The 16709-nt window shown below is 49.1% G+C and overlaps 1 protein-coding gene across 1 annotated transcript in view; it reads right to left on the minus strand.

Annotated features, from left to right (window-relative positions):
• Window positions 1-16709, minus strand: part of IQCA1 (IQ motif containing with AAA domain 1) — a 150194-nt gene that overhangs the window by 106823 nt on the left and 26662 nt on the right. The window lies entirely within an intron of this gene.

A 16709-nucleotide genomic window follows, 5' to 3' on the forward strand; every position in this document is an offset into this window, starting at 1 on the left:
ACTCCCCCCCCCCTTTTCTTCCCCTTTCCTATATTTTTCTCTTTCCTCCTTAGTTTTTTTCTTTACTTTCCCCCCTTCCCTGTTATTTCCTTCCCCCACCAAGGGCTTGTCCCTGTTGCATTTCCATTTTTCCTCTTTCTTCTTCTTATTTCTTTCCCCAGGCACCTATTGAGGCCACTTTCTAGTGGTCTTCCATTCCCTTAGGACTTAAAAAACCAGTTTAGAGGACAGGATTACAGCACAGATTTCTGGGGGAAAATGCACTCATCCACAGAGCCAGTGAGAAGGAATAAAGCAAGAAGTTTGGGACAATGAGTAAAGTTTTGCCAGTGATCATATTATTTTGCCACAAATTTCTGTATGCCTGCATTCCTTTTCTTTGTTTCTCCCCCCCGACCCCACCCCCCTTTTTTTTTCCTCCCATTGAAGCCCCAGCTCACATAATTAGGTGAGACTCTTGGCTATCAAGTTTTTGAAATAAAGTTTCTAGCCCTCCCTGGTTTTGGAGGAAAAGCTTGAAAACATGAATCTTGAAGACCATAATAAAAGCATCTAAGGATATTATTTTTCAAGCCATATGATGACTGTGCCCACCACATCATTTCTTTAAGTGTATGGGATCAGTGAGGGGTTTTTAGGAGAACTTGTTGCATTTTCCTCATGCTGAGGTTGGGAAATGCTGTAAAATCAGCTTGTAAGTGTCAATGTTAATATCAAAGTGGTTCTTCACGCTGAAATTAACATGGGAAATTTGTCTGCTTCCTTCCAGTGCCTGATCCTCATCCACGTGCAGGTCAGGAGGGTCTCAATAGCAGTAAGTAACTTGTATTTTGTTCCTTTTTTAATAAAATATTCCAGTCTTTGCAACCCAAATAGCAACCTTGCATTTTTATTTCCATTGATGCTGGCATCTGTACGCCACTTTTGATGCCAAACTGTGCTTTTTTTCAGCCAAAAGTTTTACCTACAGAGTCCCAGCAGTGCTGTCTCCATCAGCGTGTGTGGTTTTAAGGAGTGATCGACCTATTGCATGTGTTTGCAATAAAGAAGTAGGAAGATTTCTGAAGCAGTTGAAATGAGAGCACCAAGATGGTTTGATATGATGTGGATGTTAATTATTAATCTGGATTTATTGCTCTCTGTTAGCACCTCAGTGTCACAGTGCACAAGATTGTCATTGTATTAATGATGAAATAATACTCGTTGCTCACTTCCCCACCTGCCTCCTCCACCTTCCCCCTCCTAAAAAAAGTTGGAGGAAAGCAAATGTCTTCCTTTTAAAAATGGGAAATTAAGCTACAAAGAAGTGATGTACATGAGAGCGTGCAGGGAGGCTGAGGGGATTTTCATTTTCATCAGTTCATAGAGAACTTGGGGAAAAAAATGAGTTGTGTTGCTGGGAAAAGTCATGCAGAAAAATTAATTATGAAATGAGGAGAGTTGATTTTTATTTTTTTTTCCATGGGAAAGGAGCCTGGTTTTGAGCTGAAATGGGAGCTGTGTATGACTGAGAGTAAGTAATTGGTTTAGCCTAAGAAAATAGACATTTATAAATGGAGAAAGCAGGGAGTGGGAGATGTTCTGGTTTCCAACAGGGTTCCAGTTGACTCCTTGAGCTTTTCAGTAATTTGAAGTGAGAGGACACAGGTCTGCCTGGGCTGTGATGTCCCCACAGCTCAGCCTGGACAAAAGGAGGCTCAGGGGGGACCTTGTGGCTTTGCACAACTCCTGACAGGAGGGGACAGCTGAGGTTGGGCTGTGCTCCAGGGAACAGGGACAGGATGGAGGGAAATGGGTTCAAGCTGTGCCAGGGCAGGTTTAGGTTGGACACCAGCAGGAATATCTCATGGAAAGGGTGCTCAGGCCTTGGAAGGGGCTGCCCATGCAGCATTGGGGTCCTCTTCCCTGGAGGTGTCCAAGGATCTCCTGGACATGGCACTTAGTGCTTGGGGCTAGGTGACAAGGTGGGAACTGGTCATGGGTTGGACTTGATGATCTTGGAGGTGTTTTCCAACCAAAATGATCCTGTGATTCTGTGATCACTGCAGGCTGAACTGCAGCTGAGCTCCAGCAGACCACTCATGGTCAGGGAACACCGTGAAGCATCTCAGTCTTTCCATTCTGGAATCACACGTCTCCAATAATTCCTGCAGGCTCCAAACAGTCTGAGATGTCGAGGTAAGACCAGAGATTAAAGGGATTTGTAGTTGTTATCCCACTCATTGTACATTTTTTTGTACACCATCACTGGCCACTTCCTCATCCAGCTCGTGTTGCATTAAAAACTCCAAGTGTGTTATTTGATCTATCCAGCAGGAACAGGGGATGGGTTTTGTACAGCCTGTGCCTTTTGGCATCTCTAATTCCTCAGGCTCTTGCAAACACAGGCTTAAAAGTCCTGCTGCCTTGGAAACTAGGTGCCATCATTTTTCAAAAAAAAATCTTTTATGATGAGCTTAAGAGGTGGCTGTGAGCTTACAAAGGGGGTAAAACATAAAACTGGAGGGTCTTGTTCCTCTCAACGTGGGTCCATGGCAAAGAGCTTAGTGCACCTGTCTGTTATTGAGTAGAGCTTAGGGAAAGCAGGCAATGTAATGGGAATAATGTTCTGCCTTTGCAACTTGTATTTCAAAGCACTTCCAGAGGTCTGGGCTGTCCCTCGTGGCACAGGGTGGAAGGTGGAGTGGGAGTTTCCTGAGTGTTGCTGGCCCAGAGAGATGCAAAGGGAGAAGCTGTGGGTCAGGGCTTCCTCCTCCACCCGTGGTGAGCTGAGCTTTGGGCCAGCACTTGGGAGTCCAGCATTGTGTTTGCTGTGTGGCCACAGGGACAGGTGTGACAGCCTGGGGTGCAGTGTGGCACGTGCTCTGTGAGGCTGGGCAGCTACCAGCTGTGTGAAACAAGAGTGCTGGATTCTGCACATGGAATGGGGCAGCCCTGGAGGCAGGGACACACTGGGGAGTGAGAGAGCAGCAGGGATCTGAAGTCCTGGTCGATGGCCAGTTGGATCTGAGTCAGCAGTGCCTGGAGCCAGGAGGGACATCCCTGCCCTGGGGGATCACCCCAGCAGTGCCAGCCAGGCCTGTCCTGCATTGTCCTGTCTGCTCTGGGCTGGGGCAGCCTCACCTGCAGTGCTGGGGGCAGCTTTAGATAAGATCTAAAGCTGTTAGAGAGTGTTCAAAGGAGAGACAGAAGATAGGGAAGGAGCACCTGAGGGCACTTGGATTGTTCAACCTGGTGGAGACAGAGGACAGACCTCACTGGGGTCTGCAGCTTCCTCTGAAGGGGCTCTTGGGCACAGGATAGGATTTTTGGGGTGTGCAGGGCCAGGGGTTGTTCCTGATGATCCTTGTGGATTCCTCTCATCCTGAAGGGCCCAACAGAGGAGCTCTCCCACAAGGGAGAGCTGGCTGTGACAGCAGTTACAGCAGGACAGCTGTCCCCAAATGGGGACCTGGTTGCAGCGGAGTTGCACAGCAAACCTCTGAGTCTGGAAAGTGAGAAGTAAGATCTTGTGATGGGCAAGCCTGGGGAGTTGTTGCTGAGGGCTTCACAGAATCCCAAAATCCGATTAGTTTGGTTTGGAAGGGACCTCAAAGATCATCCCATCCCACCCCTGCCATGGGCAGGGAAACCTGACACAATCCCAGGCTGCTCTGAGCCCTGTCCAACCTGGCCTTGGACACTTCCCAGAGATCCAGGTGCAGCCACAGCTTCTCTGGGCACCCTGTGCCAGGGCCTCCCCACCCTCACAGGAACAATTCCTTCCCGTTATCCCACGTAATCCTGCCCTTTTTCAGTTTAAAACCATTCCACCTTGTCCTGGCACTCCAGGCTCTTGTCCAAAGTCCCTTTTTAGATCTCTTGGAGCTTCTTTAGGGCTCTAAACTGGAACTTCTCCAAATGAACACCCCCAGCTCTCCCAGCCCACCTTTGTAGGATTGCCTCCTGCCTCAGACCATGACTTCCTTGCAGGTGGATGTTTGGTTTTCCTTTAGGCTTGGCTAGAAGTGTTTAAAGGAACTCTGGGTGGCCCTTTACAAACCTTGGGGACTGGGGTCACCCTTGTGGCCTCAAATGCTGGCTTCCAGCTCACAGTGACACCCAGGACGGGTGGCTTCTGCCAGCTGGGCTGCACTCACCACTCCATTCAGTCTTGTGACCAGTGGCTGGGCAATTTTTTCCAGTTAACATTGACTCCTGGATCTCCAGGAGGTTTGCTGCTTACTTCCAGGCTATTTTTTCCCAGTTAACAGTGACTCCTGGATCTCCAGGAGGCTTGCTGCTTACTTCCAGGCTATTTTTTCCCAGTTAACAGTGACTCCTGGATCTCCAGGAGGTTTGCTGCTTACTCCCAGGCTATTTTTTCCCAGTTAACAGTGACTCCTGGATCTCCAGGAGGTTTGCTGCTTACTTCCAGGCTATTTGTCCCAGTTAACATTGACTCCTGGATCTCCAGGAGGTTTGCTGCTTACTTCCAGGCTATTTGTCCCAGTTAACATTGACTCCTGGAACTCCAGGAGGTTTGCTGCTTACTTCCAGGCTATTTGTCCCAGTTAACAGTGACTCCTGGATCTCCAGGAGGTTTGCTGCTTACTTCCAGGCTATTTGTCCCAGTTAACACTGACTCCTGGATCTCCAGGAGGTTTGCTGCTTACTTCCAGGCTATTTTTTCCCAGTTAACAGTGACTCCTGGATCTCCAGGAGGTTTGCTGCTTACTTCCAGGCTATTTGTCCCAGTTAACAGTGACTCCTGGATCTCCAGGAGGTTTACTGCTTACTTCCAGGCTATTTTTTTCCAGTTAACACTGACTCCTGGATCTCCAGGAGGTTTGCTGCTTACTTCCAGGCTATTTTTTCCCAGTTAACACTGACTCCTGGATCTCCAGGAGGTTTGCTGCTTACTTCCAGGCTAAGTGAAGGGGATTTGTCAGCACTCAGGTCTGTTAGACTTTGATATAACAATGTGTTCATCAGGCCCGAGCGTGGTACATGGAGGAGGAGGATTGCAGCAGAATTAGAAGGTATAAAGTTCAAATCTAATTTGAAGAATTTTCCCTCTATCACTTAAATGTGGGAAATGTTCCTGTGGCTTCAGGGATAAAATGTCACACTTCATAAGGAGCATGCGTTTTAAATCTCAGCCAGATATTAAGTGCCGTGTGCTGCACTCCACTTCTCTCTTTGTTAAAAAGCAAAACCCCAAATCATCTCTCCTGAAAGAGTGTTGTTTGATAAAATTAAAGCTTTCCAAAGAAGCTGGTTCAAACAGTGCCAGCTCTGTATCATTATGACACAACAGGGAGTGGATTGATTTTATTCTGTCTTGACAACAGTTCGTCAGTGCTCAGCTATTTAATTATATAGGATGCTGTTCCTAAAGATGCCTACAGCATCAAAAGAGCAGTCAATACAGACTGGCAACACACACCAGATGTTTTTTGGGTGAGAAAGAAACAGAAAAAGGGACCAGACTCGGGCTTCTGGCAAGTATCCAAGTAATTTGTAAGCAGACGTTTTAGGACATTGGTTGGCTTGAATGTTTGGCTTCGGCTCAGGAGTTTTTAATAAATTCACACAAACCCTCTGTCAAGCTTTAGTCACTTATAGGGGCAAAGTTCACTTCTATATCATCCTGCAACCCAAATACTGGAAATAAGTAGCATTTCTTGTGAAGATATATTCAGAATGGCCTGTGGAATGACACTTCTAGACAGACCCTTTTCAGTTCTGCTAAGATATACAGAGCCTCTGACCACTTCCTCACTTTACAGGCTCACCATCAGCAATCTGAAGTGCTTTATGTGCTTTTCTCATGATTTTGGTGGAAAAATGACAAAGTTTGGCTGTTAACACTGGCTTGTGCGCACATTAATCACTGAAAGCTTCAAGAAATTCTCCACAAACACTACACAGCCTCAGCTGCTGTCTGTTCCCTCCAGCTGCAGTGGGATGTTAGCTGACCCAAGCCCCCATGTCTCATGCTGTGGCCAACAGGAGGCTTGGTGGGACCAGCTGGAGAGCCCTGGGTTGGTAAGAAATTAGAACAGCAACTTATAATTTGCTTTCCATGGCCCAAAAGGGAGGAAGATGCTGGTCTCTATTTATCCCTCTGCTGTTTGATGGTCTTCCTGCTCATGAAAAAAGAGCTGTGAGGTGTTTCCATGAATTTACAGGGCAGCAGTCTGGGCTTCAGCCATCCTACTCCATGCACAGGGCACAGAGGCTGCTGGAAAGTCCTTTGTACTCCAGCTGGTGTCTCTGAGCATGACCAGGGTGCAGAAGACCACGAGTCAGGGGCAGTGGAAGCAGCTCAACCCTTCAGAGGTCAAGTCTGCATCAGCAAGATCCCCTTCCAGACCTGACTGAGGGGAAGCATTTGAGCTCTGGGGCTTGAAGTGTTTAACGGCAGAAGTAAGAGTGACTCAGGGCTGGAGGAGAAGGGGATGTTTGCCATCTGCTTTAGCAGTTCATTCCCCAGAAAAGGAGGAGGAATTCATCTGCTATTCGTGCACGTAGGCAGTTGTTTCATTGTGTTTTGTTTTGTTTTCCCTCCCACTCTTCAGTAAAACACCTGTTGAGTTAATCCTCTTTGACTCAGCTCAAAAGCAAGGAAGTCAAACTCCACGAGAGGCTGAGCAGCTCAGCTCTCATTTCCCCAGGTTTCTGAGGAGGGCTCTAACTGGTGTGTTTTGAAGGTTTCCAGAAGTGAATCTATTAAAGGGAGGACATGAGGCAAGGGAATTCTTAATTTTGCTGGACATAAGAATGAATTGAGTCACAAAGTGTTAGTCTGGAAGGCAAAGATGTCTTGGGGCTTCCCGAGCTGTTCTTAAGGATGGTGAGAAACATTTTAGAGGTTTCATTTTGGTGCATCTTCAATGAATTTGAATGAATGTGATTTTAAAAAACTGATCTTGCTACTAAATTGGATGTGTCCTGCTTTGTTTAAAACTTAAAAGTTGAAAGCAAGCAGAGCAAAATGTCATGAGAAAGAGCTTGCAGAAGCAGTGGTTCTGTGGGGGACCCACAAGCCATCAGCACCTGAAATTTGGTGACAGCCCTTGGTTCTGCAGATGTGCTTGGTGCACTGTGCAAGGGAAGAAGTTCCTCTATGTCCTCTCTGAGCTCTGGAAGAGCCTCCTGCTTTGTTGGCCCTCAGGATCCAATCTTAAGTGCTGAGGATGAGGAGTTTTCCTCATCCCTCCCCCATAATCTCTGTGAGTTTAGGCTTTAGGGACGTTATTTCCAGTACGTGGTGACTCAGTTTCCCTCTGGGGTGTCCTGAATGAGTCAGGTTTAACTGACACAGTCACATCAATGAAGCAAACCCAGCAGGTTGTGTCCTGATCATTCATTAATTGCAGCCAGAGCTGAGGGGTTAATGAGATCCCAGAGATGAAGGGACAATACAAGCCCAGCGCCGGCCACGTCACACGTGCGTCACTCCTGCGTGGAAACGAGTGAGAAACCTCTCACTTCTTTTTTCCTCCTCCTGGTTCAACTTCTCGTGCTATAAATAAACAGCCCAGTGTGAGAAAAGAAAAAAAAAAAAAAGAATAACAAGGGGCTGCAGCTTTTTAAGTGCCTGTGGCAGGATGTTTTCTTGCTTATCCTGTTTCTTGTAAACACGGCGATGACTTTTGTGGCCCAGATGTAGAGGCAGCTCTGCTTCATTGTTCGAACACCTGCTGGCTTTTCAAATGGACCCAGTGCAGCCCATTGATAAAAATTCAGACTCAGAAACCTGCAGCACCAGGCTGAGCTCCCGTAGATAGCTCCAAAAAAAAAAAAAATCCTTGAGGATCCAACATCCGCCCTGTTGAGGTTTTTTTTTGTTTTTCTCTATTATATTTGATTGGGAGGGAAAGGGAAGCATAAGATTATTTTTTTCCCCTGGTCTTGTTCTCACAATAGCAATAAAAACAATACTCCTTGGCTTGGAGGTGGTAAACTGTGAGAAATAACAACAATAGCTGACTTGGTGGTTGTGCAGCCAAATTTATGAATGAAACTGGTGGGTGCAGTTTAATTTCCAGGCCTGGCTCTGCTTTTGGTGTTATGGAATGAAATAAAAAGGCCAGAGGAGGAACAGCTCATCAGTGCTGCAGGGTTGTCACCGGCAATGAGTACAGGGAAAGGTTTGGTCTGAGTTGGAGAAGGGGTTTTTCTGCTTCCTGTATCACCAAGTATGAAACAGGTAAATTTGCTCAGTCAAACAGTGGCTTTGCAGAATTTTCTTTATTTGACACCAGTGTGTGGTGTGGGGACACCTTTGAGGCAGCAGTTCCACCTCTTCCCAGTTTGGCTCCGTGGAGTAAATGAAGCAGGTGGGCTCTTGCTGGGATAGCTCTGCTTTGTGAGGTGCACAGCAGGGCCAGCAGATCTGGGAAGGAGGGGGTAAAGTTTAGGAAAAAAAGCACCAAGGATACTTGTTTTTGCAGATACAGGTCAGTTCTTTGCCTGAGTGTTTCTTTGGATGGGACCTGAGGGCTAAAACCTGCTTTTTGGGCAGGGCTTTTTGTGTCTGGAGCAAGAGGTTAGAGCTGAGGTGTTCAGGCAGGACTATTTGTGTTTCAGCAGCCTCTTCTCACCCAGGATATTTGTTCTCCACAGTGCTCAGGGCAGGATTTTTCTTGTGTTGAGACCTCTTGCATCCTTCCCTGCTCCTCACGTGTCCCCCACCTGTGCCTTTGGCTGCAGGAGCAGAGGGGACGTGCTGGGTTTGTTTCCTGCTGCTTTGAGCAGGGATTTGGAGCAGATGGGGCTGTGAGGATCCCTTCCAGCCTGAATGACTGTACACTCATCCTGCCAAGAGAGGTAGATGCCAACAGCTGGTCCTCACAAAGGCCCGCAACGGGTCAAAGGCTTTCTCCCCCACCTCTGAAAGTGAGATGTGGGGCTCTGGAGGAAGCAGTCCAGGCCCAAAATGATCATTCTGCCTGACACAGGTGAAACCAGGTGGCCAGATGTGGCCAGTCCCAGATGTTGTGTGGAGAGGAGGGCAGGGTTTGAAGGATTCCTTGCTTGGAGTGTCCCTGGGGTGTCCCAGGAGAGGGGACACCGCTCCAGCTGTGGGATGAGGCTGTGGAGGGACCTCTCTCCTCAGCAGCCTATCCCTCCTCGCTGGGGAGCTGGGGAGGGAAGCACCTCAGCATAAACATTCCTGCAAACCTCTCTCTGCATCTGCCTTGCATTAAGGCTCCCCTAAAGCCGCGCGTGGATGTCGGCGTGCGACGGGAGCTGCGGAGCCGCTGCGTGCCGGGACCTGGCTGCCACCCCATAGGCACCGTGGGCAGGAGCCAGCTCCTGCTGGATCATGGGACACAGGAGAACCTCCCAGCAGCCAGCTCCCGGGAGAAATTTGGCTCTTAAATCCAATTATGTCTGCAGACTGAGCTCTTTTGTCCTCACTGCTGCCGATGCGTGCGCAGCCTTCGCTTTTTATCGCCGTTTTTTGGTCGCTTCGGACTTGTTAATGGTCGTGTTTAAAATCAAGAGAGCAAGGAGTTGGAAGGTGCTCCATGTCCTCAGCTCTTTCCGAGGGGAATGCCTGTTTGCTGATGTCATCTCGTGTGGCTCGATGTCAGAACTCTGCGCTGACCACGCGAAATGCTCCCATGAATTTTTCTAGCATGCACAGGGAGGTGTCCTTGATGACCTTTCACGGTAATTACAGCAGTTAGGAGATGTTTGCCCCAGGCAGACTTCTCTCTAAGGTCCTCAGCCTTGTGCTCTGAGTTGTTTTGGATTTCCCCTTCCACCTTCTCCTGGAAAATAGCAGTGTGACCTGTAATGTCTTATTTTTCCCCTGAAATCTCTCAGTCGCTGTTGGAAAGCAGTGAAAGCTGCTGGGGATTTTCACAAACAACCCGAATATGGGTTTAAGGAAGCATTTATATTTCCTATTTATGTTTTGCTTTTAAACTCTGACTTCCAGAAATGCATTTTTTCCCAAGAAAAACCCAGACAATCAGACCAATGTTTCTTTTAAAATGTGTGAAAGATGAAGGATGAGGCGTCGAGTTTCCTTTCAAGCAATTCTGAGTGAAACCGAAGCCTTTTTGAAGTGGTTTACTGCAATTGTAGTTTGCTTTGCTTCCTGCTCCTGCTTTGGGCACACCTCCCAGCTCGTGGTGTGTGGCTGCAGGCACTGGGGGCAGTTGGAAGGCCAACAAAAGGCAAGGGGGCTCTAAAATCTTATTTCTTTTTCTATTTAGAGTGCTGCCAACGAGATGTTGCATTTCGTTCCTTCCTACCATCGAGGCACAATGTGTCCCCCAGCATCAGCACCGATGGAGGCAGGGAGGGGTGGGGAAGGAATGGGAATAGATTTCATGCTGGATGAGTCTCCAGTTAGGAGTCCAGACTGTGGGCAGGATAAAAAAAAGCTTTGTTTAGTCTGCAGTCAGTAGTTTTAGCAGGAGCCCTGGGCCCAGAGCTGGGAAGTTGCGTGTCCTCTTCTCAGGCTGATGTGATTTACAGTGTTGGGATCTGACTCTGGGATTGATAGAGCCAAAGCAGAAGGAAACATGTTCTGGAGAGCTTGTCTCAGTTCCAAAGGGTGGGAAGCAAGGGTAGAGTTGCTCCTTCCCTGCAGCCACGTTTCTCCTCATGGCCGGGTCCGTCTTTCCTGCCACCCTCTGTGATATCTGGACCCTTTGCCATGTTGGAATTGTGCTGGCAGAGCTGTGAGGGACCTTGGGATGCACTGGGTGAGGATGGAGGAAGCTTAGGATGGCTTTGATGCTGCTGCATGGTTGGGACGTTGTGAGTGATGAAGGTTGAGGACACTCCTGCCCAGCTCCAGCTGCCTCCACAAGAGTGGGAAGCACCTCCTGAGCCCCACCTGGCCTAATTCCTTCAATAAATAGGATATTGCCAAGCAGGACTCCACCAGCTGGGTGAAAAGCTGGGGCTTGCAGCAAGGCTGTGGCTTTGTACCACCATGGTCCTGCCAGCTCCTCCAGCAGCATAAAAAACTTGTTGCTTCTGGTGCCAACACCACTGGAGGAGCTGAGTGCCTGAGTTTTCTTGCCACTGTTTCAGGGCAATAGCTGTTCTCCTTGCTTGATCCACATATCTGTTAATTACATTAAGGTAATCTGACCCTGGGCTCTTGCAAAATCCTCCTCCTGCTGCTGAGGATAGTGGAAGCCCTCCCTGAGGTGAGCAGCGAAGCAGCACATGTGGGATCAGAGGGTGACTGGAGCATCTGGGCACATCCAAGCTCTGGAAAACACCCTGGTTGGTAGAGATGTGTCAGCTCTCTGATATCCTGGTGGTGCTGGTCTCACGCTGGCCTCACATCCCCATGTGGCTCCAAACCCAGAGGCTGGCAAAGAGCATACAGTCCCTAAGAGATGCAGCTTGCATTGCTAAAAAAGCCTGGAAAACTGGCAAGCAGCCTTTCCCTTTAACTCGTGCGTGGCCCAGGGAGGAGCAGGATTTAAGCACATGCCTAAATTTCAGCATGTGCTTAAGTGTTGTCCTGAATGGGGACCCTCTTGAGCTTTAGCTGAAGTGCTGTTCTGAACAGGGCCAGCAGACTGTGGAAGTCACCTCTTGTTGCCTCTACCCCACTGTGTTGGTGCTCATTGCAGCTCTCTGGCTGTTTACTACAAGGAGAAAATCACTTCATTTACTTGCAGCTCACTCAGTAACTGAGAGCAGGCAGGTTGGGAGAGTCTCACATCAGCTGGGAGCGAGACATCTGACCTTGTCTCTTGTCTGTCTTGTTTCTATGATCCTAATTCTGCTCTAAATTAATTCTTTTGTTTAGCTGCTGGGGTTTTTTTCCCCCTCCTTTTTGTTTTCGCATGAATGCTTGTCTCTATATTTAGGTCTGCCGGGGCGGGATGTTATGAATAATTGTTGATTGATATTATTAAACACTAACACGCTTGGCTGTGTTGCACTAATGATGGGGCTTTGGGGATATGCAAATCAATTAATTGCAGTAATTGCTGTAATAGCTGTTTTGGAGGAGGCTGTTGAAGAGCCCTTGGGAGAGCGGACAAAGGCGGAGACGTTTGGAAGTGCAGAGGAGAAAGGGTGCTCGAGTGTCATTCAAGAGGGCTCCTTCAAGTTGCCAACTTGTAAAGTTGGGTTTGTTTTGCTCTCCAAAACCCACTCACACCAAATCCTCTCTTGCTTTTTTTCAGTTACCCCAGAGGGGCTACTTCTGAACTTTTCCGCTGCAGTGGAGCTGAAGAAGCTCATGGATGAGACAGAGCCTTTTCCAGGTAATCTCTTGCCTTAGAAATCTGGGAGACCTCCCTGGAAAACACCCGAGGAGGGAAAAAAAAAACATCTCTAAGGCTAAACCTCTGTGTCACCTCGCACTCAACAGCTTTGGTTTGTCAGCTGATTCTCATTCAGGTCAAAGCTCTTTCTCTCCTTCTGTGGCAGCATCACGGGGCCTCACAGCGGGCACAAAGGGACGTGAGGTGCCTCAGGAGCCACGCTGGGAAGGCTGTGAAGGGAATGGGATTTTGGGTATTGTGAGGATGGGGAGGAAAAAGTCTCTTCTGGCTTCTTCCCTGTGCTATATGTGTTTTCCCTGCCTTTGTGTATTATTGTATATTCTTTTGTCTGGCTTTCCATATGCAACGTGCCTGGGTCTCCGTGCTCCGGGGCGGGTGCTCAATGTGGTGCACAGATGGTGCTCCCAGAAATCCCGTTATTTGCTAATGGGATTTTGTGCTAAGCGTTTCCACTCTTCTTTTCAAAAGTCTGCGTGTTTGTGTCAATATGTCCAGACCCCCATCTTGCAGAGACACCCTCTCCCATGCAGCTGAGAACACCACTTTATTTCTTTATTTGCCTGGCTTTTTAATCCCTGGGAAGGATGTCAGGACAGCTTCTGTGGGAGGCAGAGGTTGCAGGACCCAGGCAGCTCTGAGACCACCTTGCACAGTGAAGGAGGGTCAGGATAATTGGGGTTGGATGGGACCTCTGGAGATTCTCCAGTCCAGCCCCCTGGAGCTGGTGACACAGGAATGCATCCAGGTGTGTTTGGCTGTCTCCAGAGAATGAGACTCCACCACCACCCTGGGCAGCTCTGCCAGATGTCACAACCCTGCCAGGTGGCCTGGCCAGGCCGATTGGGGCACTCCAATGTGCACTTGTCACCTTGCTGGTGGCCCTGCCCTTACATTCTGTACTGAGATGTACTTACCCATTCAGCAGCTTCCCCCGGGGTCCTGCAACATTTCAGTAATGCAGTGTTCAGCTATTATGCAGCTATTCCCAGCTATTATACAGCAATTCCCCTCTGTGCCCTCCATTCTTCAAGCAGTGCTCGAAATCAGGATATAAATAGCAAAAGCCAAGAATATGTTGCTTTTGTTACCAGAGGCCTTTCAGAATAGGTTAGATGTGTGCCTGACGGGGATAATACAGTGCTAACTCTTCCAACATGGCACAGAGCTGGACTAGGTGACCCCCTGAGGTCTCTTCCAGCCCTCATTTTTCCATCCCTGCGTGACATCCCCTGCTAGTGGGTAAGTGGAGCTTTGTTTTACGTCACGCTGGCTGGAGCGAGGTCAGGGCTGTGTGTCAGGAAGTTCTGTGTCTGTCTGCACACCCATGCACGCCTCATCCTGCACAAGGCTCTTCCCCTGGATGCTTCTCAGGCTCCTCTGCCACGGGAAGGTGAGTCAGAGCAAGGCAGAGGTTCTCCTGGAGCTTGCCAAGGGCTCCAGGTGGTTCCTGGAGCTTAACCAGAAAGATCTCATCACAGCCCAGTTCACAGAGCCTGGGCAGCCCGAGGCAGGAAAATTGCCAAAGACTGTTCCTGTTGTGGTACAGGGCCACTGAGATGGTCAATTTGGGATCAGGAGCTGGCAAGGGCTCACTGACCAGGCAAAGAGAACCAGCTGTGGGATAGTGCTGTGAGGAGATTGACCCTTAGAGCCCCACTGTGCTTCTCTGAGCATCCAGGGCTGTGCTGTCCTCCAGAAGGGGGTCTGACATTCAGGAAACCCTCATCTGGGCCTCTGCCAGATTCCAGCTTTGGGCTGGGGAGCTGTGCTAACAAAGTAAGACTTGTGGTCACCTCCACAGCACCTGGATCTGTCTCCAAGTTTTGTTTCAACCATCACTGCACCTCTTGAGCATCTGGCTGGCATGGTGTCAGTCCATCTGTAGTGATTGTGACTGCTTTGTCCAAAATTTAGGATCTATGGGGGACTGTGGAGCGCAGCCCTGTGTGTCTCAGAGCTCTCCTCTGCAGCAGAGTTTGGGAAATAACATTTTTCAGGTCTGCAAAAGATGGCAGGGAACCGGCACAGACACTTCTCTTCGGCAATGCCCCGCTGTGATCCGATGTCTCTGCGGGGAAAACAGCTCTTCAGAGGTGTTGGCTTTCCATGCCCATCAAGAAATACCTCTTTGCCTCGTGTTTTTGCAGCCTCTCAGCCTCGCTGATTTTATCACCCTTCTGATAAGGGTGATTAGATCTGATTTGTTTGAATTACAGCTCGGCTGCTTTCAGCTCTTACAGACACAACACGGTGCTGCGCGGGGTTGGAGCAGGGAAGTGAGGAGGGAGAGCCTTTCTCCCTCCTCTGATAATAGTTAGCAGATGTGATACCATTACCAGATCAAGGATCTGAAATCCCCCAGCAGCAGGAAAAACGCTGTGCTCGGCTGGCACTTGGAAGCTGTGCAGGGAGGGATGTGGCAAAGGCTGAATCATCCCATGCTCAGCAGCACCTCAGAGTGCTGCTCTGCAAGGTCTCACAAGCTGTGGGATTTTTAAGCAGCCCTGGATTGGTGGTTTGGCCCCAGGAGCTGTTCTTCACTTTTGGAATACGACATTAGTGATGTCTTGTTAAAAACCAAGGCTGCCCATGCTCGTTTATTGCTAGGAAGCTGTGAGCAGTCAGTTTGTCGGTGTGTCTTGTTTTTCCAGATGAGGGATGCCCCAATTTTTCCCCTTTTTAGATTCTCTTGGGCTCCTAGAAAGACTTTTCCCCCTGAACTAGGTTTTGTGCAAAGTTGGTGCCCTGCTGTGATCCACACCATGATGCACACAATATTAAAACCTGGCTTTTTGTGTTATCAGGAGCATTTTTTTCCCCCTAAAGCAGCTTTCTAGGGTAGTTCAAAAAATCTGGGACAGGTCAGAGAGATGACTGTGCCCTTGTGGCTTTGTCCTTTGATCTAGGGGCTGAAAATCTGAAAGAAGACACATGATTCAGCTGTGGGTGTGGTGCTGGTTTGGGCTCTTGGAGGAGCCTGACTTCTGCCTGCAGGTGCATCTTTTCTGCAGGGCTTGGCCAGGAGCATCCCTGGCTCTTGCCCTCCTCAGCCCCTTGCCTTGCAATCTCCTCTCCCCAGTGATTGAAATCCTGGTTGCAGAGCTTTGTGGGATTGCTCTTTAAAAAAAGGCTGGGCCTTAACTTTGGCTGGTTTCAGTGAGAGCTACATGCTTTCAAAGCCATTCCTGGGCTCCAAACAGCCCTTGGAAAAAGAGCTTCCCAGGTTTCTGGCTCAAGGGGTGGTCATCAGATAGCAAGTGGTCACTCCTAGCATGAGGGCAGAGAGGCTGCAGGAGTTTTAAGGAGACAAATGGGTGTGCTTACAGCATGCCAGCAAAGAGCAAAAGATCTGGGAACACTGGGATGAGGCTTGAGGAGTTGCTTTTGGGAAAAGGTGAGTGAGTTGCATCTTTAAAAGCTCCCATGGGGAGAATGTGGAAGCTTCACCTTAGCCTGGAGGTGTGTGTTGGGAAGGAAAAGCTCAGTCTGTCTTTTCATTGCTGCAGTGGGAGGTGATTATGTGATCTACTGGTGGTCTCATGGCAAAAGTCCTGTCCTTTTCTCTATCCTCTGCTTTTTTTTTCCCTTTTCCCTGCTCCCCTCACGTCCATCCAGGTGTCCTCTAGGCTAGCTTTAGGGTGAGAGAAGGGAAGTCCATGATTCAACTTAATGAGTGGTTTCAGTGCCTGCAGCATGAATACAGAGCAGGGGGGACACAAGTGTGTCACACATAGGTGTGTCTGGAGAGACTAGAAATAAATACCATATATTGCACTCTGGTTTGCTTCTCTCATATGCTGCTGGCACATTTGCTAGCCCCACATGTGGCAAACCCTTCCAGGTGATGTTTGCCCACAGTGAGAGCCCCTGTGACCTCTCCTGCCACTGCTCTTTGCTGCCCAATGGCCATGGGAAGAAAAGGAAGAAAACTGCAATGCTCGCAGCGCTCCCGCTCTCTCCCACCTCCCCCCTGCATCTCCTTCCCCAGCTGCTTTGACCAGGTCACTCCCCAGCTTTCTCTCCTCTTGCTGAAAGACCTCCCGTGGCTGCATTGTCTGGAGAGCTCTGGTGGAGGCTGCAGAGCTCTACTTCCACCTCAGCAGAGAACAGGCTCTCATTAGCAGCCCTCAGCATCGCCGCTGCCTTCAAAGGCACCGAGCCAGCTCCTGGCCCCAGTGGGATGGAGCTCTGCTGAAGGCACCAGCAGGATCAAAACACCAGCTGGGCAGAGCAGAAGGGGTGCAGGTATTGCTCCACGAGGCTGGAGCTGCCGTGGCTCCTGGGCACACCAGGTGTGAGTGGTGATGGCACTGATAAAAGTGCAGCAGGCCCAGCTCTTGGGAGGGTTTCCAAGCTGCTGCCAGAACTGACTGCTGGCTGTCCTAAAGTTCTCCTAGGGCTGCCCACACCAGTGGCAGCTGCACCATCTGCAGCTGTTTTTTGGGG

This window comes from Haemorhous mexicanus, chromosome 26, assembly GCF_027477595.1.
Source record: "Haemorhous mexicanus isolate bHaeMex1 chromosome 26, bHaeMex1.pri, whole genome shotgun sequence".
NCBI lineage: Eukaryota > Metazoa > Chordata > Aves > Passeriformes > Fringillidae > Haemorhous > Haemorhous mexicanus.